The sequence below is a fragment of the Vipera ursinii genome (assembly GCF_947247035.1).
Source record: "Vipera ursinii genome assembly, chromosome: 1".
NCBI classification, from domain to species: domain Eukaryota; kingdom Metazoa; phylum Chordata; class Lepidosauria; order Squamata; family Viperidae; genus Vipera; species Vipera ursinii.
The window spans coordinates 50,182,441-50,208,651 of NC_139512.1; the positions used below are offsets into that span (position 1 = coordinate 50,182,441).

Below are 26,211 nucleotides of genomic sequence, written 5' to 3' on the forward strand. Positions count from 1 at the left end.
ACAGAAAGCACTGCCTAGCTCACTGGAAATACTGGTACGCAATGCAAAATGTTTCAGCTGGCATTATGTTGCTAGCTAATTAGACTGAGAAATTTAAATCCTTCCTTAAAGGCATTGTCAAGGCATTGTCCAACTGCTGTTAATAAACCTACATAGTTGTACCTACGAGATAAGATCAACTTGTGGGTGCCTTTGTCTTTCTGTGGTTGGATACGGTTGGCTTATAATTTTTGACAACTTGTCAGTAATCTTAATTTAAAGATAACACTTGAGTTCACACATGCATTTAACCATGTTTTATTGGATAAGTCAAAATATTTATTTAAAAGCTATAAACCATGGTTTGAAATCCAAAATAGCTAAGTCCAAAGGACATGTTAAATCCAAAGAAACCACATTATATTGTGGTTGGTTTATTACATATGGTGTTGGATCACCATACTTTGTAACTTTATTTTTTCCCCACCAGTAACAATTTTATACATGCCCTAAAGAGCAGGCTACACTATTAAGATAAAGAAGAAATTGATTTATGGTTTGAATTCTATTCATATGGTACTCAGTCTGGTATCAGTTTTGGAATCTTTTGCATACATAACAAAAACAGAGCAATATTACACCTACATTGTCCAAATAAATAGTTTGGGCTTTTATTTATTTAATTTATTTATTTATTTAATTTAATTTATATACCGCCCTTCTCCCGAAGGACTCAGGGCGGTGAGTTTTAACGATAACACTAGCAGAGTAGATGTGAATTCCATGGCAGGCTACAGCAAGATTTGTTAACTAGCACATTAGAATTGCAGGTAATCCTTAGAATTACAGGTAATCCATTCATTTAGTGACTGTCTGAAGTTACAACAGCATTGAAAAAAATGCTAATGATCAGTTTACCTGCTTATGACTGTTGCAGCATCCCCATGGTCATGTGATCAAAATTGGCAACAGTTGCACTGTCCCAGGATCATGTGATCACCACTTGTAACCTTTCAGCCAGCTTCTGACAAACAAAATCAATGGGGGAAGCCAGATTCACTTAACAATTGCAGTGATTCACTTAACAACTTTTGCAAAAAAAAAAAAAAGGTCATAAAAACTCACTGCCTTGCTTGCCACTGGAAATTTTGGGCTCTTTTGTGATCTTAAGCTGAGGACTGCCTATATGTGCAAAATGGATGTATCATGAAAAAATGTTAAAATGATTGATAGCTAGCCATTGTTAAGCCGTATTATTGTTTATTGGTATGGAACTCCGTGTATCTATTTTATTTGTCCAGTTCTGCAAGTGCAAAGGAAAATTAGTTGTTCAGTTTAACTGGACTGGAAAGAAGTGACAAGCTTCCTTCATCTGGGTGCACTGGACCTAGTCAAAATTGGGTCACTCTGTACTTACAATTCATCACAAAAAAACAATCACAACTACAGGAATCTCTGCTGCTTCTTTGGGTCACTCAACTTCTGCTATGTTGAAGGTGATGAAGCTCTTTCTAGTCGTTGCCAGCGACTGAAAGCTGCAATTTGTTTTGATCATCTGCACAATATCCCCCAGTTTGCTTTCTTTCCCCCATGATTAGCATTAAGTAAACTATTGTTAGTTGGAAAAAGAGCTATCTGGTAGCTCCTTTTCCAACTAACACATTTTATTAAAGTAAGTTTTCATGAGTTCACTTCATCAGATGCCTAAAGTAGCTAGGCCAGGGGTAGGCAACCTTGGCTCTTTTATGACTCGTGAACTTCAACTCCCAGAATTCCTGAGCCAGCCATGCTGAGGGGAAGGGAGAGGTTTCCAAGCTAAGCCCTGCTGGCTCAGGAATTCTGGGAGTTGAAGTCCACGAGTCATAAAAAAGCCAAGGTTGCCTACCCCTGAGCTAGGCTAATATACGGTTTAAACTGGAAAGGTCGGAGGAAGGGAAGAGAAGGCAAGCTGGTTATACTGTTGCAAGTTACAGTGAGAGACAGAGTACAGATAGTCCTTGAATTACAACAGTTCATTTAGTGGCTGTTCAAGGTGACAACGACACTGATAAAAGTGACTTATGGCCATTTCCCATACTTAAGACCATTGCAACGTCCCCATGGTCATATGATCAAAATTCAGATGCTTGGCACTGGTTCGTACTTACAACCGTTGCAGTGTCCCGGGGTTCTGTGATCACCTTTTGTGATCTTCTGACAAGCAGTCAATAGGGAAGCCAGATTCTCTTAAGTTAAGTTACTAACTTAACTACAATGATTCACTTAACAACTGTAGCAAGAACAGTTGTAAAAATGGGGCAAAACTCACTTAACAAATGTCTCACTTAACAACATAAATTTTGGGCTCAGTTGTGGTCGCAAGTTGAGGACTTCCGATATAAGCACCTTATCAATTAACAACTGTAATCTCTTAAAAACCCACTGCATTTGTTGCAGCCTACTAAAATAATCTGAAACCTTTTGATACTTCCTGTTTCCCCAAAGTAATCACTTCCAGGTCTGCCATAGAGTACCATAAAAGTTGAAATGCCCTGATATTACTTTGCCCTTGTTTATTGTGCTACATGAAGACCTACAGTCTCTATCCTAAATGTTCTCTTGAAAGACTGCAGAATTTATTGATAGAAATAGATTCAGAAACGGAACTTGTTAAAGACTGTATGATAAAATGGGCCCAGAATATTCAGGAGCCAATAATGATGGATACTTGGGAAAAAATCTGGGTCAGAAATGTAAAATTTACACAGGCACAAAATTTAAGAGAGAACTTTTATAAAATGTTTTATAGATGGCATTTATTTTATTTTTTTTGCTTTTAATATATTTTATTGAAATCATCCACAACTACATCATAACAATACATCACAGTGCTTATTAAAATTCTTTTAAAAAAATACAAAACATAATAATAAATATTCTAATGATTTAGACAAGTTGCTGCTACATTGTATAATCAATCCTTCCCGTAACCATCCCTTTTTGTCAACCATTCATACCACGGTCTCCAAGATATATAATAATCTGTATCCCCCTTATCTTTCAACAGCATGGTCAAATGGTCCGATTCCGCATAATCAATAAATTTCTTGATTAACAGAGCCTTTGGAGGACTAACAGAATTCTTCCAATATTGAGCCCATAAAATCTGTGCCGCCGTTAACAAATGTGACATCAAATACCATGCAGATCTATTCAGATTGTCTGGTTTTAAGCCTAACAAAAACGTCTCAGGAGTCAATTTAACAGAATGTCCTAAAATTTCATTCAACCATATATGAAGCTGATGCCAATACTTCCTTGCTTCGCCGCAGGTCCACCACTGGTGATAATAGGTGCCCTCTCTTTCTCCACACTTAAAACACGCTGGGGACACACCCAAAAACATTTTACCCAATCTAGCTGGAGGGAGATGCCAATGAAACATCATCTTATAAAAATTCTCCTTATACGCAGTAATTTTGTTAGCCTAACATTTTTCTCCCAAATGGACCACCATTTATCACAATCAATTTGGTAACCCAGATTCCTTACCCAGGCAACCCTAAAGCCCTCTGTAAGCTCATTTAACCCGTCCATATCCAATAGTAAGGAATAACATTTTGCCAGCAACTTCTCACTTTTCCCGAAAAGAATCTTATCGAATCCTTGAGCTTCTCTAGTAATCCCTGGCACCACTTTCTCCTTCATAAACCGACTGCGAAGCTGCATATACGCCCACCAATCTACCTGGATACCCTGTTCCTGCAATTGCGATTTAGATTTCCATTTGAATGCAATAATTCTTTATAAATCACCCTTTTTTCTGGGTTAAACACATTAAGGTAGGTCAATGCTTCCATCGGCGACAGCCAATATGGAGTCCTCGTATAAAACTTCTTCCTAACTAACGACCAAGCCCCTAATAATATATTACGCAAATAATGCCTAATAAAATATTTCGGTGGGCTTCCTGACTCCCGCCACAAATGAGCATGCCACCCTTGGGATAGATCATGTCCCTCTAACGCTAACAACCGCCTATTTTGGAGAGTCATCCACTCCCTTATCCAAACTAACAACACCGCAACATAATAATACTTCCAATTAGGGAGCCCAAGTCCTCCCTCTGCCTTTGGTCCTTGTATTATCTTAGCTTTAACCCGACGTTTTTTACTTGCCCAAACATATAGATGGCATTTAGATCCCAAAAAATTAGCATGTATGTACCCAAATTATCAACCTAAATGTTGGAGGTGCGGTTGTGACGATGCAACGTACTATCATATATGGTGGACTTGCAAAAAAGTTAAAGCTTTTTGGATTAAAATTTGGTAGAATATGCAGAAAATATTTAAGAAAAAGATAAGGTTTTCTCCGCAGTTATTTCTGTTGGGTATTACAGATTGTACTGTTATAGAAACTAAATTGATGTCGAATTTAATAACGGCAGCAAGACTTTTGGTATCGCAATATTGGAAGGAGGAGGATCTGCCTACTATAGAAGAGTGGACTCTAAAAGTTTCAAACCTAGCAGAAATGGCAAAAATTTCAGCATATTTGAAAGACCATTCGCAACAAAGATACATTTCGGAATGGAGAAGATGGATTGACTACATTCAGAATAAATATGGGACTAAAAAGTTTCATTTAGCATATGAATGAGTATTAGAATTTAATAAGATGCATTATTATTTAGCAATGTCTAAGGGGAGTTAAAGTGCGATAGGATTTAAAGTGTATTCATAGATAGTTAGCATACTCTAGTTTAAGTTTGTTAGAGGCAATGCCCTGTATTCAGCTCTGGGAAGTGGGGGGGAGGGAAGGGTGGGCTTTATGGGGAGGTCAATTTATGTTTAAAATGTACTGTAAAACTTTTCAATAAAAAAGACTGCAGAATTTATCTTGTTGCATTTTCTCCATAGTGAGATGCCCAGACCAAACCATCTCTCATTCCAGTCATTCTCAAGATGTGCTTTTCTTCCATTCGTTCCTTGTTTTAAGAAGGACTAATATGTATCCATAAAGTAAACTCTCACTATAGAATCCATTCTAGAGTAGATAATTTTAATATCCACAAACTTGGTTATTTATTTCTTTATTAAATTATCTCAGAACAGCCTTCTCCATCCTACTGCCACTCAAAGGTGTTTGAGTATAATGCCAAGATTTTCCATTCAGACTGGCTATTGTCCTAAAGAAAAACTCAATTTAACAGGAAAGAAGTTGCAGAGGCTACTTCCACTTCACTTTAACCTACAATGTTTCAAAAGGTATTTGAAGCCAATTTGCAGTCCTCTTTATTTCCACCAGTTCTGAATGATGCAGTGAAGGGGAGCTATTACGCTTCAAACCATCATTCTTCTGTGATATTGAGAAGGCATTATGAAATAGGTCTGAGTGATGGAATGCGTGGGGGTTCCTGTGCCCCAAACTCTGCAAAAATGCAAGCAAAATCTTCACTGTTCCGATTTTCCCCCCAGCTTAATAAGGGCTGGTGATAAAGTTAGAATGAATTTTGGGACTGAAGGCTACTCCCCCGGGCCTCTCTTTCAGCATTGATTTAGCATTTCTTTATTAAGCTACAGATCACCACTGCAACTGAAGTAATAAACTCTGGCTTAATCACAGTTAAAACAACGATTCTGGCAGATTATCCATCTATCTATCCATTCACTGAACTGAACCTTTTATGGAAGTGGAACTGACTTTTTAAAAAAGATTTAACAGTAATTAGTAATGAATTTGAAAACTTAAAGCCATGTAAAAAGCAGTCAGTACCCCAAATGCTAATTAGCAAGAGGGAAAAAACCAACAACCCTCTTTCTTAAATGTAGGCCAATCAAACCACACATGTATGTCAAGCAGAGAATTCCAGAAATTTGCCCGAAATATCCTGGCCAATCTGTCTCCTGAGACATTTCTTATTGCTTCATTTTATTTGTGTATAGCAAGGTCTATCAATACTTTCAGCACTTAAAACCCTTTTAAGCTAAACACAATTAGCAGACTACAATTCCGAGCTGTATCAGGCAGAACAAACAGAAGCAAAAAAAGAAAAAAGGGAAAGAAATTAGAGCAAAAATCTAAATTTACTCTTTGACAGGAGGTTTTTGCTGGAGAGACACAATAAAGCATGAAGCAGAAAGCATGACATTTCCAGATAAAGGGTAGGAACAGCAATTCTGGCTCTATGTGCTACTTGTTGGAGAAGCTGGCATGGGGAGGCCTACTGTCTGCCTTTTTTATATGAATGACTTAATAATGGGTGGGTTGACTGACAAGCATCTACCAATCTATCTTGTGATTCCTGGCTTCACCCTATAAATTCTGGGGCAGGCCGGCTTTAAAACAATCTAATACCTTGCCTGGACAGGTTTGTTGATGTTGATGTTGTTGTTGCTGCTGTTATCAGAATCAGAAGCAAAATCCTCAGATTTCACATCTAAAAATGGAAGAGCAGGGAAATTAAAAAATGAGCATACGTCAATCAGTAACATGACATCTTTAATATGCCACGAGTGCTACCATTTTAAATACATTATTTAAAAGTATTGCCATTATTAAATACTTTATTTAAAATGATAAAAGCTTACAGTAAAATAAACTCTACAAATGAGATAGGAAAGATGATAAAATATATAGATGAATTCTACTTTAACTATGTGCATAAACTTAGGAAACGCTGTACGTTTTCTCCAAATAAGGCAGACTCCATCATTATAACTTTCTATAAAAATAGCATCGAAGATCAAAGATGTAACCCAAGATAGGTCAAGCATTCTACAATGGAACAGGAACAAACAACTTAAGCATTTGAATAACTTTTTTCAATGGGAAAAAATGTCTTGGAATTGAGAAAATATTCAACAACTGGGGTAGATAAGTGTTAGGACTCTGTACAGTACAACTACAATAGCTTCTCTACTTCCTAGACCACAGGTCTGCAAACCGCGGCTCCGGAGCCGCATGCGGCTCTTTCAGCCATCTCCTGTGGCTCCCAGTCCTCTGCCATGTGCAGTCCAAAAAAAAAAAAGTGGGACTAAAAAAGTTCAACCAATCAATTCAAATATGCAGGGTAGGTGCATATCTCGCCTTGGCTCCACTCTTCAGTCAAACCCTGTTCTGCACATGCACACACATTTTTTGCGGCTCCCAGTTTTTCCTTTTGTGAGGGAACCGGTTCCGAGTGGCTCTTTCACTGTTTCAGGTTGCTGATCCCTGCCCTAGACTGAAGAACTGTTCAGACAGATATTTTCCTGTGAAATGATAAGAATATCATTTGAAGCTCTGAACTGCATACATTTAGAGCCACATTAAAAGCCACAGTTTTCTACATGCTGTACCAGCATGTTCTTCCTGGTGAAGGGTATTAATATAGCAGCTGCATCAATTTATCACAGGACACCAATAACCTTGACATTCAGGTTGCTGTTCAGGATCTAGAAGACTCAAGGCAGGCAGGAATCAGAGTCCAATCAATATCTGCAGAAGAAAACTCTCCCAAAGGGGAGGGAACACTAACCAGTTATTTTTCTTATTGATTTTGGGTTTATCATTTCAGCATTGAATGTGCTGGTAAGGAATATGCTGTACAGGCAGAGTTAACTCAATTATAAAAATTTTCCTAATTAACTATAAGAGTTTGCTACTCAAAAGTACAATTTTGTGCATTTATATCTCATAATTGGCATGCATGATACTCTTGGTCAAATTTATCCCCACAACAGTCTCATGAAGTAGGATAAGACGAAAGGGAGGAATTGGCTTAAAAACAACAAATAAGCCTTAAGACTATAGATTTTTCAGTGTGGGTCTCCCTACTCCTAGCCTAGCCTAAGAATTATTCTGACACTTATTTTAGTTAATAAACTCATATAAAATATTTAGAAGCCACAAAACTATCAAAATTCCAAACTAATGAGAAGTCTCCCAATTTCCCGTGTAACTCAATCGTAAGTTTCATAAATTCATTCATATTCATATGTGGAATAACTGTCTTGGTTCTCAAAAAAATCTACCGCGGCCAGGAGACAAATCTTTGGGGGAAAGGACTCCCAAGATCAAAGCATTGTTATTAGACATGAGGGCCTCAACACCGATTCTAAGCACATTTTAAACATTCCTGTTTGCAGGAATGGGAAAAAGCAGCTGGAATTAAAAAAACCCAAACTCCTGTTATTTTTTTGCAGAAAATAAAATAACAGCTAAATTATTTTGTTCAGGGTGCAAAACCTAGCAGAAATATCTGTTACAATAATATTTTTCATATGCTTCCCCACAACCTAGTTCAGGGGTAGGCAACCTTGGCTCTTTTATGACTCATGGACTTCAACTCCCAGAATTCCTGAGTCAGCATAGCATAGCTGACTCAGGAATTCTGGGAGTTGAAGTCCATGAGTCATAAAAGAGCCAAGGTTGCCTACCCCTGGCCTAGTTCATATGTTCTTAGTATTATACCTGAAGTTTTGCAGTTTCTTCCTTAGAGACCAATGCCTAGAGCCCAAAATTAGTAGGGCATAAACAATTTCCCAGAAATATTAATAGGGACTGAGAACAATAAAAACGGAGAGAACAGAGAGGCTTAAGATACTACGGGCAGCCTAGTTCATTAACCAACCAAGGTAGAAATGTTGATGAAAAGCATCTCTAGACCTTTCTGAGCAGGGTTTTCTGTATCATTAAAACCCTCTGCTAATGTAATGGTTGTACAGAATCCAGACAATGTCTTCTCAAATCTGCATAACTGCAGTTCTTTCTACTAGTTGGTACTTTTTCTGCAGGGAAATAGTATTGAAGCAAATTATTGATGGATAAATGCTGGGGGTTTGCATTTTTTTCCCCTTTGATATGTTTTATTGCAATTGTGAGGACCACAAAGACTAAATAATAGACATGCAATTTCCTTTTTTTAATAAATTAGTTTACATTAATCTAATGTGCTGAACCACAGATATGCCGTTCAGGTAGATGGATTATTGCCCCAGCCTTTGGGAATGGGTTGTGTATAAAATAAGTAAGAAAGATAGAAAGTTGTACTTAAAACACAACTGAAGAGCTTGAAAGCAAGGAAAACTGCTTTCAAACATGAAAGAGGTGTGTGTGTGTGTGTGTGTGTGTGTGTGTGACAAAGACCTGTCACAACACAAACACAGAAGGAAAAAGCTTGCATTGTAGTGTGACAATGTACATATTGGTCTTTTGGCAACTTTATGGTTAGGAACAGATGTCTATGGATGCTTCTTTTGCTCTACATTTTTAAACTACAAAGTAGTTTGACAAACAATAAAATCATTAAAAAGATATTTATAAGCTGCCCCATACCAAAATTGTATCTAGGGAGTTGCTAAAAATGAGATAAAATGAATAATTTAAACAGACAGGTTAAATCTATCTAGGAATGATAGCTTTCTAACTAGGATGCTACTTGGTGAGTCAACAAAAATATTTAGACAAAGTTTAGAAAAAGAGTTCAGAGTTCAGTTTAGAGTTCAGTGGGTACATGTGGTACCCTGTTCTCAAACAGTAGATTATATGTGCTGCAGGCTATCCTTTTGATATAGCAAATGGTTTATCAGTTTATTAAATAAACAAGTAAAATCATCACATTTTGGGGGGTGGGCAGGAACAGATTTAAAATCAGGGAGGGAGGGAGGAAGGAAATTAAATTTTTTCAGTTCCCATATTATTTCTCTAAAATGACTACCCTTCATTTGCTTTCTTTTTTAACAATCCCAAAGGAGGAATACAATCCATCTGAACATTTTTTTAAAGCATAATTCAGCATGTAATCAGAAGACGATACTGTCTTTTCGGAATTGGACCATAGTGAAATTTAATCAGTCAAGATTGAACAAATAGTCTTAAGTTGGCACTACAAGCTTACTAAGCCTGGAATTCCCCCTCCCCCAGAACAGGGAGAGTGGGATTTTAGAACAGGGATGCTTGAATCAAGAATGCCCCTCAAAAACAACTTGTTCGGAAAGTAGTAAGCCATGAATATTTTGTCTCTTCTTTTACATTCCCCATCAACAATTGTCTTGCACTGGGAACCTTCTTTGGATGCTAATGCACATTTCAGGATTATTTTGCTTTTAAACCCTACTTTGACAGTGGCTATTAAATCTTTAGACCTACTCAGAATGACCTACCTTTAGAAGCCAAGTAGATGGACTTTCTGTTCTGTGTCATTGAAATCTCTTCCACTGTCCATTTGTTTTGCTCCTCCCTTTAGTCTTTTCTCCAACAGTGAAAGAGGGTATACATACCTCCATCTCTTCCAATATTTCCCAGCAACCATCACTTTATGATGCAAATTTGGCAGAAAGCTGACGATTGGTCCAAACTCACCCAGCCGGTTTTCATGGCTAAATGTGGCTTTATGCACAGGTCATCTTGAACCTCATTCAGTAACTTAAGAGGTCATTGTAGGCTGCTTTGTGAACTAGGGCTCAGCATATTGGTATATTTAATCATTATCACTGTGGCATGAAATAATGATCCCTACTAGCGTTTTCTGTTAAATATCTGCTCACTGCACCATTTTAAACTCATCCATGGTTTTATCTTGTACCATCTCCAATGGAGGCACAGAGCAAGTACTCAGATGAACCCTCCTATTACAATTATATTTGGTCGTGAGGCTTGATCAAATCCATTTCTTTCTTTCTTTACTTACTTACTTAGTAATTTTAAGTCATGTAGTGCATTACAGTTGCTTTTAGAGGTAGGAGGAAGTACAGTAATCTGCTTCAAAATCTCTTATTGAAATCAGCAGGAACATAAAAGTGTCCACTTGTCAGAGACTGCAGCTCCATGGCTGTAGCTCACAAACAGGGCTGGCTCAGCCTCTAAGCCAGGGGTAGGCAAACTCGGCTCTTTTATGACTCATGGACTTCAACTCCCAGAATTCCTGAGTCAGCTGACTCAGGAATTCTGGGAGTTGAAGTCCATGAGTCATAAAAGAGCCAAGGTTGCCTACCCCTGCTCTAAGCATTCAAGAGACAGGCGGCGCACATCAGCAATGTATCACATTGGGCTGTGGATCTGATTTCGCATTTATAGCTCGAAATGCTTCCTTTCCTGTACTTTGCCTTTCCTCCAGACTCCCTCCCCCCTCGGCCTTTAGTGATGGTGACACTGCAGCTTTCAACCAGTTCAAGAGATGGTCTCTTGGCTGCTTTTGCTAGCTCATGAAAGGCCTACTTATAATTTGCGGCTTAGTTCCAGAGAGGCTGGCACTATCCTCAGGTATCTTCTCATCATCCTTCCTAACGCAAGAGCAGCAATACTGAGCCAGCATTCAGTTTCAGGCTTAAAGTGTTGCACTTTTTAAGCACTACATCATTTTTAATGGTTATTTTAATGCGTGACAATGAAATCTTGCTTTAACTCTGGTAACGGGAAAAGCAGCTTCTAGATTCAGGGCAGGTGCCACGAACAAGAAGGGTCAGCTATAACATTGCTGTGATATGTGACTCAGTAGAATGGCAACCGCCAGGGACTTCAGAAGAAGATGAGAACTAATTCTGTTTTCTTCTGTCCTTCCTATCTCAGTTAAAATATTGAGAATTAGAACATCTATGGGGGAAACGAGCCTGCTAATTTATTTCTTCACACTTTCTTGTTCTTTTACACACTTAACTCCAACTTAATAATCTTTTGCACTAATTCCTTCCTGTTGCACAGAAGCTGGATATGGTGTACTAGTCATATACCGGTAGTTACCCTTTAAATATGAAACCATATCTGGGCTACTGAAAGGCACTTTTTAAAAGCCTCCCTTTGACCACAGCAGCTGTGTCCTGTTCTCCAGCAACCCAGCCATCTCCTCTGAAGCCCTGTCATGCTTCCAGGTACTTTTGGCTTCTCTGGACAAAGCTCTAAATGTATTCAGAATAACATTTGGTGCCTTTCCTCTTTTACAGCCTGCCAAGAAGCAACCCAGCTGAGTTGTCATCTCTGCTTGCCTGCTTGATTCAATCATATGTAGGTTCCAGGAAAAAAAAGAAAAAATGCTGTTCAGTTTTTCCAAAATGGAAAAAAACCAGAGCAACAAGCTCAGCTCATAAGCAGAACGTGCAACTCCAAAGAGCACGCTCTGTTCCAGACCCCTTAGCAAACACAGAGAATGCAGACAGTCCTGATCCCTTCATTAAGTGCTCAGTGGTGCAAAATCTTGCTGCTCCTATGGCAGCTGTGCAAAATTCATAAATCTGTATTCCTGCCAAGTTAAGGCTTACATGTTTTTTTCCTAAGTCATAACTTTTCTCCCCCTGGAACAAGTAGTGCATGAAGAGTTCAGATCTCAAGATCTCTAATATTAGTCCATATTAGAAATACATGTCTGCAATGTAAACGTTCGCCTAGTGCGCCAGTTGCACCCCTTTTTGGACTGAGATGCCCTATGCACGGTTACCCATGCCCTCGTCACTTCTTGCCTGGATTACTTCAATGCTCTTTACATGGGGCTGCCCTTGAAGAGCACCCGGAGGCTTCAACTGGTGCAAAATGTGGCCGCGCAGGTGCTTATGGGAGTATCTCGGTACTCCCATGTTACACCACTCCTGCGCGAGCTGCATTGGTTTCCGGTTACCCACCGAGTGTGATTCAAGGTGCTGGTAATAACCTTTAAAGCCCTACATGGCTTAGGCCCGGGGTACTTGCAAGACCACCTGCTGCCATTGTCAACCTCCCATCGCCCGGTTCGCTCCCACAGAGTTGGCCTCCTCAAGGTGCCGTCGGCCAGGCAATGCCGGCTGGTGACCCCCAGGAGGAGAGCCTTCTCTGTGGGCGTGCCGACCCTCTGGAATGAACTACCCTCGAAGCTGCAGACGGCCCCTGACCTTCGGTCCTTCCGCCATGACCTGAAGACCTGGTTGTTCCAACAAGCGGGCCTGGACTGACTACGTTTTTTAATTAGGCTTTTTACTGGGTTAAATTGTCTTGTATTTATTACATCTATTGTTTAATTCTTTTTTAAATTTTTTACTTTATATTTTTTAATTTTTAAGGTTGTGAGCCGCCCTGAGTCCTCAGGGAGAAGGGCGGCATATAAATTTAATCAAATCAAATCAAATCAAATCAAATCAAATCAATGACTCTCCATTTATCTGGAATGCTTTTCCTGTCCTTTTAACTCTTAGAAATGCTGAAGGAAACTATGTGTGGATAGCAGGAGTTTTAATATTAGATTTAAATAAGGTAGTGAAGTTAGGACCAGCAACTGGCATTTGTGCCTGCATCAAGCAAAAGGACCTTGAGTAGATAGATGATAGGATTCCGTCCACGTCAGTGGTTTGAAACCCTAACGCTGAGTTCTTCTGCACAGCCCATCAGAGCAAAAAAAGTTATTGGTGCTGCTGGAGCCCAAAGCCTGCTGGGGCACTGCCTTGCCTTGTGCACAGGTGTTGCACCAGCACATGTGATAGGCATGCAGGAGGAAGAAGACACCATTTGTTCCTGCTTCCTGGTGTCAGAGGGGTATTTTACTGTGTTACAGAAGGCAACATATTTTTGCTTTTATCAATCATCAATAATGTCATGTTAACTTAACTATAGATTATTTATTATTTAAAATTATTTAATGAACATTTTGACAGCTGCACGAACAAAAGCAACCTGTCTCTCTGTCTCTGTCTTTATATACACAGCTACATACATACATACATACACACATACAAATATACATACATTGGTATTTGACACTCCTGCTGTATTTCCCATCCCATCTCTCAGTCTTCTTATGGTCACATTAAATTTGGCCCCAAAGTCACATGCAAATCCCTGGTCACAGGTTCTCTGCAGGAAACTAAAAGCAAAGGGTAATCTTGCTGCTAATGAGAAAGGGCTACAATTGGGCACAGATTTCTTCATTTACATTGCAAGGAAGTTTAGGTAACCAGCCTCAGTGCATTTAATTGCTCAGAGTCCTTCTGAAGAGAAGATGCAGCTAGTCATAAAAATAAAGAGTAAAGCAATGTATGTCTTGCTGTCGCTCTCTGACTGATGGATCAGGAGAGCCTTTAATCTGATCCAGAAAAGCAGGTTTTATGTGTGTACACACACATACACACGTGTTTCTCCAAATGAACCCATTCATTTCTTGGGCATATACTGCCTGAGGCAGGGAGGCAGAAAAGCTTGAACCTATAAGCTCAAAGGGGGTCATGACATTTGCTAAGTTTTTATAATGTAAAATTATCCAAATGCACTCTTAGAGGCCCTCATTGCCTTAGTGCAGGGATAGGCAACCTTGGCTCTTTTATGACTCGTGGACTTCAACTCCCAGAATTCCTGAGCCACGCTGGCTCAGGAATTCTGGGAGTTGAAGTCCACGAGTCATAAAAGAGCCAAGGTTGCCTACCCCTGCCTTAGTGAAACTTTAGCCCATCACTGTTCTGCCAAGGAAGGCTTAGACCGAAGAGTCAGCATTTGATATCAGATACAAGGGCTGACCACATCCAGACTTGACTTCCTTTGTCTTTTCTTTTCTAGATGCTAAACCTTTGAGAAGAAAAAGAATGCCAATTTATCAGCATGTTTTCATCCACACATATTGTAAATCTATTTCAAGACTCCAAGAGTGCTCCGAGCACTCCATATTTACACTTCCAAGTAAGAATGCAAGAAGCTATGACCAAAGGAAGAAGGTTATTCTCTCCACTTAACATATTTTTCACTTGTCTTTGAAGCCCATAGTCAACCCAAGGGGATTTAAAATAGTCAGACTCCATATAAGTAAAGCGATCATATATAAAAATAAACGATAAGGTGCAAGTAGGCCTCGACTTACAGCAGTGACATTTGAAGTTACAACGGCACTGAAAAAAGTGACTTATGACCGTTTTTCACACTTACAACCATTGCAGCATCCTCATGGTCATGTGTTCAAAATTCAGATACTTGGAAACTGACTCATATTTAGGACGCTTACAGTGTCTGGGGGTCATGGGATCACCTTTTGTGACTTTCTGACCAGCAAAGTCTATGGGGAAGCCAAATTCACTTAACAATTGTGTTCCTAATTTAACTGTAGTGATTTACTTAACAACTATGGAAAGAAAGGTTGTAAAATGGGACAAAATTTTGGCTCAGTTGTGGTTGTGAGTCGAGAACTACCTGTACACTGAAGTTAGCTTAAAAATAAAAGAGAGCAAATGGAATGAAAAGGTTAAGATGTTGGCTGAGATCTTGGAGACTCTTGGAGAGTCTTCGGGCCAGACACTTTCTCCAGTCAAACTACTCTGCACAGTCACTGTGAGAAAAACTGGAGGAAGAAATACAAGCTTAAGCTTCCAAAAGAAAGGCAGGATATTAATAAAACAAAGTAAAATAAAACTAGTGTAGAGATGGAGGTCAAGGATATGAAGGGACCGTGCGCAGCAAACTGCCTGCCTTAGTATCCTGTTATCCACATGTTCATAAGCTCATTCCAATTAGGAGTGCCAGGAACTAACTAGATAAGAGAGACTCTGCCCTGGCTTGGATGTTTCGGATGTTCTCTAAGATTGACTGGGGAGTACACCAATAAACAATGCTTTTGCTGTGCGTTATTTCCTGCCTGTTAAACTGTATAAATACAATAAACTCTGCGTCGGCAGACAGACATTTTGGGACACCCTGCGATGACTGGTCTCTGAATCCCACAAACTAGCATCCAGGATAAAACCTTATCATTTGACTAGCAGAAGCACTTCCAGTCTAAACAAGCTAATAATTTAAAAAATAACTATCTGATACTGACTGTGTCCATTGGTCCATCCAGACCCACACTGATAGGTAGTAGCTTTCAAAATCACAGAACACGCTTTCTATAACTACAAAAACCAGATGAAACAAAATGAAGTGAAACCAACAAACCAAACCAAACGTTTATTATTGTCAAAGACCAGCATATTATAACACTGTATCTGGAATAACAACAACAACAACAACAATAGAGTTGGAAGGGACCTTGGAGGTCTTCTAGTCCAACTGCCTGCTCAGACAGGAAACCCTGTACCATTTCAGACAAATGGTTGTCCAGTCTCTTCTCAAATGCCAGAGGTTTTTTTTTTATTTATTAAGGTTTCTTAACCAACCCAGAAACAACTTCCAACAGGGTCCCATACTGAATGCATTTCTAAGGCAATGACTGATTGATTCATAATTAAAAGAATTGGGTTAGGTTCCCTTTTCCTCATCAATTTTTTTCTGACAGCCTTCTATTGCTTTCTGGCCATTATGAACTTCGTAATGATCACCAGCTTGTACCATCTATGCCACCTGAGCATAATGGGGGTTAGTACAAACCTATTTGGAGGTGTTAAGACTTTTAAGACCGGCTCGGTCAGGAGACAAACACAGCAAGGAATGCTGGCCCTCTATTGTAGTAGAGCAGGGGTGTCAAACTGCTGTCCAGCGGACCCGGATGCATTAGCAGGAAACCGCACCCACCCCATTGCCGGCAAGAGAGAAAAAGCTCAGATACATTGCGAGACGTCATGTGACGTCGCGGGTTTGACATGTCTGTAAGTAGAGTATAACAAAATTTTGAAAACCAAAGTTTCCTCAGCCCCCTGAGGAAATATCAAAAGAATGAAAGCAGAGCTATCCCGAGTTATTTCTCATCCTTTCTTCTTTTCCTGGAATAAGCCTCCATATCTGTACTTGTATTCCTTCTCCAAGGTTATCTTTGTATTCCTTTGCAGGATGGTGTCGGTTTGAGAAAACCTATCGTAGGAGTATGAAGAGTACAAAGTCAAGTAGATCCACATAAAAGACTTGATATTGTTAGGTTCACATCACAACAGTCATCAGTTCTGATGTTAGAAACTAGCCGTGAACTGAGTGGGTGCCAAATGTGAACAAGGAGTCTTAAAGTGAGCTTTGGAAAACCATGGTGATCTCTCAACTGTTCTTCCCATTACATTGTGCAAATCTATTTTCTTAGTGTAGCAGAACTAGAGGAAGTTATTTAGAACAGGGGTCCTCCATCTTTCCGGCTCAGAGGACCGGCAGCAGTGGCAGCAGCAGTGAACAGGGGGAGGAGGGAATGGTTTTGTACACATTTTGCCTGCCACTTGGGCAAATGGAGCTTTGCACATTTGCCCACCGCTTGTGCGATCCGGTTCCCAATGGGCCATGGATCAGTACTGGTCCGCAGACCGGGGGTTGGGGACCCCTGATTTAGAATGTTCTGAGTTCTAGTCTCTGCTCAGTTCAGAAATACAACTAAAAGCAATTCTGAAAAGTAGCTGCCCAGAGCCTACTTGAGCTCTTTCAAAAAAAGAGATGAGCCTGCCACTTTTGTTGTTCTACTACTGGATTGTTCTTCCCATTAAAACTTTTTTCTGAATATTCTAGAAACTGCTTTCTTCCTACATAACATTACTACAGGTAGTCCTCGATTTACAACAGTTCACTTAATGACCGTTTGAAGTTACAACGGCACTGCTAAAAGTGACTTATGACCATTTGTCACACAAGACCATTGCAGCATCCCCTGGTCACGTGATTTACATTTGGATGCTTGACAACTGACTCACATTTATGACGGTTGCAGTGTCCTGAGGTTATGTGGTCACCATTTGCAAGCTTCTGACAAGCAAAGTCAATGGGGAAACCAGATTCACTTAACAACCATGTTACTAATTTAATAGCTGCAGTGATTCACTTAACAAAGTGGCAAGAAAAGTTGTAAAATGGGGCAAAACTCACTTAAGAATTTTGTCACTTAGCAACATACATTTTGGGCTAAATTATGGTCATAAGTTGAGAACTACTGTACTTAAAAGATGATAGAAAACATATTTGGATGCTTCCACTTTAAGTACCTGAAGTATTTGGCTATTACATCCCTTCCCAAGTCTTCTGTTTTTAATGGCTTTCCAGAATCTTTTCCCTGGTCTTTGCCTATAGAGCAGACATGTCAAACTCGCGACGTCACGTGACATCGCGCAACGTATCGGGACGGTTTTGCCATTGCCGGCAATGGGGTGGGTGCGGCTTCCGGATGACGCATCCGGCCTGTGAGCCGGCAGTTTGACACCCCTGCTATAATTTCCAGTCCAATTAATCATCCTCCTTCCTTTTCTAAGCCCATTCCAAATTCACTTGAATCCTTTTTGAACATGATACTCAGATACACAATACAGTACTTGTTGTTAGCTGCGAAGTCGTATCCGACCCATCGCAATCCTATGGACAACGTTCCTCCAGGCCTTCCTGTCCTCTACCATCTTCTGGAGTCCATTTAAGCTCACGCCTACTGCTTCAGTGACTCTATCCAGCCACCTCATTCTCTGTCGTCACTTTCTTCTCTTGCCCTCAATCTTTCCCAGCATTAGGCTCTTCTCCAGTGAATCCTTCCTTCTCATTAGGTGGCCAAAGTATTTGAGTTTTAGCTTCAGGATCTGGCCTTCTAAAGAGCAGTCAGGGTTGATCTCCTCTAGGACTGACCGGTTTGATCGCCTTGCAGTCCAAGGGACTCGCAGGAGTCTTCTCCAGCACCAGAGTTCAAAGGCCTCAATTCTTTGGCGCTCAGCCTTTCTTATGGTCCAGCTTTCACTGCCATACATTGCAACTGGGAAGACCAGTTGCAATGAATACAGTACTAAACAGAACAGAACTAGAACATTCCCTGCTGTCAAAGCGTACTCCTAGCGATATAGTCTAAAACCGTATTTATCTTTTTTCTGCAGCCAAATCTCACTGTTAATCAGACTGTCAGATGTTGAGTACTTATTGCTGGCATAATAACTTGTTGCGCATCTGAGGATTATGGCAAAAGAGGGAGAAATTCTGGAATGTTTGTGGCAGGGGAGGGGGAAATCAGTCAACTATATTTAAAGTTAAAAAAGCCCTGTTAAAGAGTACAGGAGCTGACCTCCTCCCACAATCCTGAAAAGACATGTCAGCAAAGAAAGAAAAACAACTGCTTGCAGTTGAAGAATTAGAGTGACCATCATCACTCCAGTCGGCTGCAGAATCCTTTACCACTCTTTCCGCACCACCTCACACCCCACCCAATTTGTCTATCATCATCAAGCCAGAAATGCCATGGACTGTATATTACCCATCAGTGAAGTTGCCATGGTATCGTTTTGCTGCTTCTGGGTAACAGTGAACTCCCTATCCCACAATACACAGCTTGCTAGGCACTTAAGGGTTCCCTCTCACTTCTTTTGCAACTAACAGCCATTCTCCTTTCATCCCAAATCATCACACAAAAGACTCTCGCAGCACCGTCATGCAGCTTCTTGCTGCATAAAAGGAAAGATCGCTGGGTTGCAGCGCTGAAGAAATTTCTTTTTTTATCTGAGGCCTGGAGTTAAAGTATAGACTGACATCTTAGGGAAACTGCGAACACACTGGCATCTCTTTCTTTTTCCCCTTCCGGGGAATCCCTAAACAACCAGAACTGGTGTGTTTTAAATGTTTCTGCTGCTTATGACTGAGGAGAAAAGCTTAAAGCTGTGCAGGTGGTATTTCTGAATCACCAAAGCCGTGGTGGCTGGTAGAAAAGGCCTACAATTTTGTAAGATGCACTGTATTCCCACAGGGATGCTTATCACGTGCTGAATTTTGGCCTTTCATGTTAATATCCCCTCCAAATACTTCTTTTTTTTAACAAGGAATAAAACCAGTACCTTCCAGTTGTGTTGGGACTTCAACTCCTATAATTCCATGGGAAAGGTGGCCAAATAATACGAAGCTGAGGAAGGATACTCTACTATATGGCCTGTGTGTCCTTTTATCAGACTGAGAGGGGTACATGGAAATAAGGTATGGCTTTGGGACTTGCTGATGTCTACTTCCATCTAGACCCATGAATCTGAAACTGATCCATCTGGTTATAGTTCAAAGAAAAATGTTAAGTGTCCCCTAGTTCATTCTAAAGGTAAAGGTAAAGGTAAAGGTTCCCCCGCACATGCGTGCTAGTCGTTTCCGACTCTAGGGGCCGGTGCTCATCTCCGTTTCACAGCCAAAGAGCCAGCGCTTGTTCGAGGACGTCTCCGTGGTCATGTGGCCGGCATGACTAGACGCCAAAGGCGCACGGAACGCTGTTACCTTCCCACCGTAGTGGTCCCTATTTTTCTACTTGCATTTTTACGTGCTTTCGAACTGCTAGGTTGGCAGAAGCTGGGACGAGTAACAGGCGCTCACTCTGCTACGCGGCACTCGGGATTCGACCCGCCAAACTGCCGACCTTCTGATCGACAAGCTCAGCGTCCTAACCCACTGAGCCACCACGTCCCTTAGTTCATTCTACTGAATGCCAAAAGAGAAACCAGCATGGAAAGCAAACAGAAAGGGTCACAGGGAATCAGCAGAAAAATATTACACTGAGAGTAATGATCATCCTGAACCCACTGCTTTCAGAAAAGCTGTTGAGCAGTTGGGTGGAATCTATATTTCCAACATGTTCCTCACCCACAGCCCAGCTGCTGTCCCACTATTAGCAGGCAGAGAATCTCTTTGACTCATGCTCTTATACTGAATTCCTGAAGCAATGAAAATCATGGAGACTGCCTTTGTCCAGTACAAGAGCACCCGCTTTCCAAGCAATGTTTAGTTCTTTACCTTTTGGATTAAAAGGAGCAAGTAGCAAAAGTGTGAGAAAAATTCCTGCTGGCTGACATGAAATGCATTCCCACCCCGCCCCCAGAAAACACAGTGCACGAGAAATCTCACCACATGCTTCCACATCCACCAACACACAGGGGATTTGGGATTGGTCCTTGCCCAAAACCTGCCTGATTGGAGTATCTGGGTCTGTTTTGTTCTATGCAGAATTGGGGTGAAGGGGGAGCAGCAGGGGAAATCTGAGGATACTAGCACATGGGGGAAGGGAGGCAAGAAAGGGAAGACTCTGAGAAGATAAGGGAGCAGGTAGACCAATAGAATAGGCTGTGCCACAATATCAATGGTAGAAGAGAGGAAATGAAGCTGCTGGGAAGACTGGAAGGGCAGGTTGGGTGATGGGAAAGTGCCACTGGGAGACTGGCAGTGGCAGCAGTAGAGGAAACGGGGAGGAGGGAAGTGCTGTGATGAAAACAGCCTGGTGGCCTATGCTACACTCAGAGCTCTGGAGAGGAAAGAGGGGCAGACGTGCACCTGCCTTGTTCCACTTATCTCATCTGGATTTTGTTTCATTCATACCTCCAAATAACCCAAAATTCTGGATTTCAATCCTGTTGAACCACGGCTAACCTGAAACAGTTCAGCAGAAACTTCAGAACATGCTGCTTTATTTTGAGATACAAAACCGAATTTGGGGCACGTTCCTTGTGCTGTGGAAAAGAAAGGTGAAGCTCCTTTAATTCTTCGCTAATTGCCATTTAAGCATGGCAATGTCTCTTCTCTGCCTTGTCCTCATGACTGCCTTAATTTTGCCTCCAGCCCATGAGTGAGTCTGCCTTAAATCGTCCTCAACCATATTGGACTTGAAATAACATTTTCCATTTTCTTCCAACAATATCCAAAGAAAGCCTCAAGGAGCATATACTCTATTACAGTGGTGGCGAACCTATGGCACGTGTGCCAGAGGCGGCACTCAGAGCCCTCTCTGTGTGGGCACGCTCGCCATGCCCCGGAGATGGCAACCGTCCCTCTTCAAGCAGCCACCTGCTAACTCGCCAAGGTCCCAAGTGGCCAGATGCATCCCAGCATGGCTGGTTTCCCTCCCTCCCCCCATCCCGTCCCTCCTGGCCTTGCGTGCTCTCCTTGCCCACTGCATCGCCTCAACTGTCGGCCGGCCATCCAGCTCAGAGGCGGCTTCTTTGAACTGCTGGCGACGGGCTGCGGAGCCCCAGAGTGCACCGGTCGAGGGGCCAGCAGGCTGTGGCTGACGGACTCCGCCGGCCCCCATGCGCTTGCTGGTCTCTGAGTGCGCCATCACTGCTCTATTAGGTTCGCCATTACTGCTCTGTTAGGTTTCTTTACCTTTTAACTTGGAGAGAAGTGGTCTGAAATAGCAGCAATAGAAGCAGGATACAAAGAAGCACCAGGGACAAGAGACAGTTTTCTATTGAAAACTGACACAGGTGGAAAACAAGCAGTGGAGAAAAGGCCTACAATGGTAAATTGTGTTTGGATTATAATATTATGGATGCTTGGTAGAGACCTCAGGTGACGTGTGATGTGGCTTGTAAAAACAAGCAACCAATCTCTGCGCTCTGAAAACAAGATGCAATGATGAAACTTTCTGCCGTATACCATATCTCTCTCTCCAACATGGCACCGATTTCCTTGGGGTGAAAAACTCAGTATCACCACCCACAGACTGAAGTGGTACGTACTTTAGCCAGGCCTCTCCGCTAGCACTTTTTCTTTTTCCAGGAGAAAGAATCCAGATATATCTGGTCTGGCTTCCAATAATGATAAAAATACATTCAGAGCTTACTCAAAGGTATCATTTTTATCATAAATGTACCCTAAGCAGGAGTCACAGTATACAGTATGGAAGCTGCAACAAAGATTCAAGATTTAGCAATTGTGGTACATACCACACATAACAAATATTTAGTGGCAAAGAAGGACTGTATTGTCCTTTGGAAAGTGTAGTTTTACAGCTCCCCACCTAACTTGCAAAAGACCTGTCTTTTATCAGAAGTACCTCAGGGATCCTCTTGACACTTCCAAAGGATGTTAAGTACCTTGCAAGATTATTTTTTTAAAAAAAAAAGTGCAATACATTGCTCTCACTTTTGTGTTAGAGCTATTTTCCCCTGGAAGATACAGGAGCTGCACTGGGACCCACCCAAGGGCCAGGCATCCTGTTTCCAACTATGCCAAGTCAGGTGCCCTCCAAGAACCAAAGCAGGGCATGATCAAGTAGGGGAGGGGGCATCTGTTCAATAGGTGTTGTTGTTGTATGTTTATTCATTTAGGGGCAGGCTAGCAAAAGGGATCTCCCTGCTTACTCCTCTGCGATTGAGCTGCGCCAGACCAATTGACTCAGTAATGACTGAGGCCTCCGCACCTCCACCTAACCTTACCGGATCTTGCTTCCGGGTACTCAAAGAGGAATGGGAAGGAGGGCGAAAAGGTATCTTTTCTGACTAAGGGGTGAATCCAACCGGCCCTTCGTGCCGACACCGAGCCATCCTTCCATCGTCACCCAGAAACATAGTTCCAGAGCAAGGCATTCTCCCCTTCTCCAAACCCCGGGGAACTCAAGCGCCCCATTCTCAAATAGGCGGAGAAGCCGCAGGGATTCTCCTTTCCAGCACGCGGGCAAGGGGTAAAGACTGGGCAGCTCGGCTCTGCCTACCTGACCTGCAGAAGCACAGCTCAGATCTCGGGGCTTCGCTCCATCCAGCCGCGGCTACCGAGAGACCATCTGAGATGTCTGCGCGATGGGACACTTTTTCGGGCTTGTGTGTGTGTGTGTGTGTGTGTGTGGCGGGCAGCGCCCTTTCTAAGGCCAACTGCACCTCCGCCGGCTACGCCTCTCGCAGGAGCCCGGTCCGCCTCGCCAGGCTGTAAAAAGCACACCGTGGCACCACAACAAACCAACTCGGCAAGCCAAGGGAACGTCTGCGAATTACCGGCGCCGCGCAAAAGGCCGCACCGGTTAGAAAGGGGAGGGGGAAGAAGCCCCTTCGTCCTCCTGCCCCACCCACCTCGGCGGCTGGGTTTCTTCGGCGCGCGGCACCGCCCATGTGCCTGCTGCACGGGCATGGGCGATGTCCCTTTGCCCGCCCCTGCCGAGGGCTGTTCGGAGCCGCCTCAGCTCTCTATGTCACAAAGAGGTCGAACTTTCCATCCGCCGAGAAAACATTCGCTAAGCGAGCCGCCAAAGAGGGACCGCCTCGTCCCGCCTCCGCCCCTCCCTCCCTCCCGCAACACTGCAGCAGAAGACGGGGAGCCTCTGAGCTGCCTCGCCTCTTCGGCATGGGCCGGGGAAGGGACCGTCCTCAAACTATCAACTCAATCGGAGGGAGAAAGAGAGAGGAAAAGGGTTTTTTTCCCTTGGCCGGGACGAGAGGGTATCCGCGGAGGGTCGCTCTGTCTTGAGGAATGGCGAGCGGCTCGTCTCTACGGTAAAGTTCAAGCCGTTAGGCAGGAAAAAAAAAAGCTACTGAGAAAAGAAAGCGTCGCCGTCGGAATGCCCTGGTCTTAACGGTTGCCAGGCGAACGGGCCGAGTTTGCACAGCGACGAGCTAGCCAGCCGTATGTCGCCGAAAAATTTGTGGGATTCCTTCCGATGCGATTAGTTTATGGTCTGTTGCGTCACGTGATCAAAAAAAAAATGGACTGAGCGAGCCATGACTCAGAGAAACGCGATAAGTGAGGGGAATCGCATCATCTATTTGCACCTGAGCTTTTTTTGGCCACTAGGGCAGGGGTAGGCAACCATGGCTCTTTTATGACTCAGGGACTTCTACTCCCAGAATTCCTGAGCCAGCATAGCTGGCTCAGGAATTCTGGGAGTTGAAGTCCCTGAGTCATAAAAGAGCCATGGTTGCCTACCCCCTGCACTAGGGCAAATGGTGGGGAGATGATGAGGAGGAAATTTTTCTATGCCTGTCTCTTCTGGATTTGTAGTTAAATAATAATCTGTGTTCAGGAGGCACAGCCGACCACTTCTGTCTCACTCATTCTCCCTTTTCAAGTTGCAGTTTAAAGAGAAAGAAAGAAGGCTCTTCTTAGATCTCTTTACTGATAGATGGGCTAAGCCTGAGTCCCTAGTCTGCCTTCAAGGCTCCCTACACATTTATCGCTGATTGCAATGGGACATCCTGCTTCTTAATTACTCTGTATTCTTCCAATGGGGCGCGGTGGCTCAGTGGGTTAGGACGATCAGAAGGTCGGCTGTTTGGCGGGTCGAATCCTGAGTGCCGCATAACAGAGTGAGCGCCTGTTACTCGTCCCAGCTTCTGCCAACCTAGCAGTTCGAAAGCACGTAAAAATGCAAGTAGAAATATAGGGACCACTATAGTGGGAAGGTAACAGCGTTCCGTGAGCCTTTGGCATCTAGTCATGCTGGCCACATGACCACGGAGACGTCCTCGGACAAGCGCTGGCTCTTCGGCTGTGAAACGGAGATGAGCACCGGCCCCTAGAGTCGGAAACAACTAGCACGCATGTTGTTTACCTTTACCTTTACCTATTCTTCCAATGCTGGCCTATGTTCAGAAGCACATGCTCTAGTCTTGTCTAAAATGTCATTTGCCAAATTGAAATTACCTACAGTTAACTAGTAATATTCTTGCTTATCAGCAATGACTCTTCAAGGATTTGAACAGAAATGAAGGAGAAGAAGGAAGCAAGATGGACATATCGTTAAGGAGATCTGGAGAAGACAGTGTTCTGTATCACAACAGACAGGGGGTTTACACTTGCATGGGACTCCAGGTACAGTATCCAATATTTACAGAGAAATCCCATTCTCTCTATATATATCTATTCATGCAATGCCCTTCTTCATGCTCCTATTGAGTGTGCTGATGCAAAGATATGGATGTATGGGTGGAGGAAGAGGCTGCTGTCTAGAGCCGTGTTTCTCAGCCTCTGCAGATTTAAGCTGTGTGGACTTTAACTCCCAGATTTCCCCAGTTTGTGCAAACACCATTCAAACGTTAAAGGCAGGATGTAATCTTTTTGTCTTGGTCATGGTACAATCCTTGGTGCGATTATCAAATTTCTACTACAGTAACACATGCACTTCTTGCTTAATGACAGGTGGTCTTCCAGCTGATTTTAGAAGTTGTCTGCCAAGAGATCTATCAGAAGCCCTCTGTCATATCTGTCTTGCAGATGCCTGTTGAAAAGACAGGAAGAAGGATCAACGAAAGCATGAGGAGAAAAGAAAAATGAAGGAATAGCAAAATGAGAAAGAGAAGACATGGAGAGAGGAGGGGAGGGGTGCTTTGGTCTGTGCTTCCAGCACAGGGGGCTAGAACAAAGCTTTAGAGCTGAACCCCAAGGTGCTTTTCTCACAAGCAATTTGCCCCTGTCTCCTACTGCCGTAGGTTGCCCTCTGCTCATGAAATCCCCTAATATGCAACTTCCCCTGAATCTAACCAAGCCTCTCCTAACTCAAAGGATCTCATACAAGCAGATATTACAACCCACTCAATCAACTGGCTGATCCCATCAATGGGGATGTTTAGTCTTTGCATTCAGGATCTCTTAGACTACGTTGCCAGTTCACACTCACCCCTCCTATACAACAACCAACCATATAACACATGCCACATATTACATCAACCCTTACTTTCTACTTTCATGTGGGCCTCTGGGGAAGGCCCAGAATTAATGTTGTAT

The 26,211-nt window shown here is 42.4% G+C and overlaps 1 protein-coding gene across 10 annotated transcripts in view; it reads right to left on the reverse strand.

The window, feature by feature from the left end:
• The window catches only part of TMEM63C (transmembrane protein 63C), an 86,713-nt gene extending 63,090 nt beyond the window's left edge, over positions 1 to 23,623 (reverse strand). For 3 of the 10 annotated variants that reach the window (XM_083349189.1, XM_083349197.1, XM_083349198.1), the window contains exon 1: positions 23,213 to 23,622. The gene's annotated coding sequence lies outside the window, so the exon portion shown is untranslated. Of the gene's footprint in view, positions 1 to 6,318; positions 6,401 to 13,647; positions 13,664 to 23,212 lie in introns of those variants that run through there. The other 7 variants (XM_083349199.1, XM_083349190.1, XM_083349194.1 and 4 more) reach the window with 6 other exon arrangements.
• Positions 23,624 to 26,211: the final 2,588 nt, after the last annotated feature.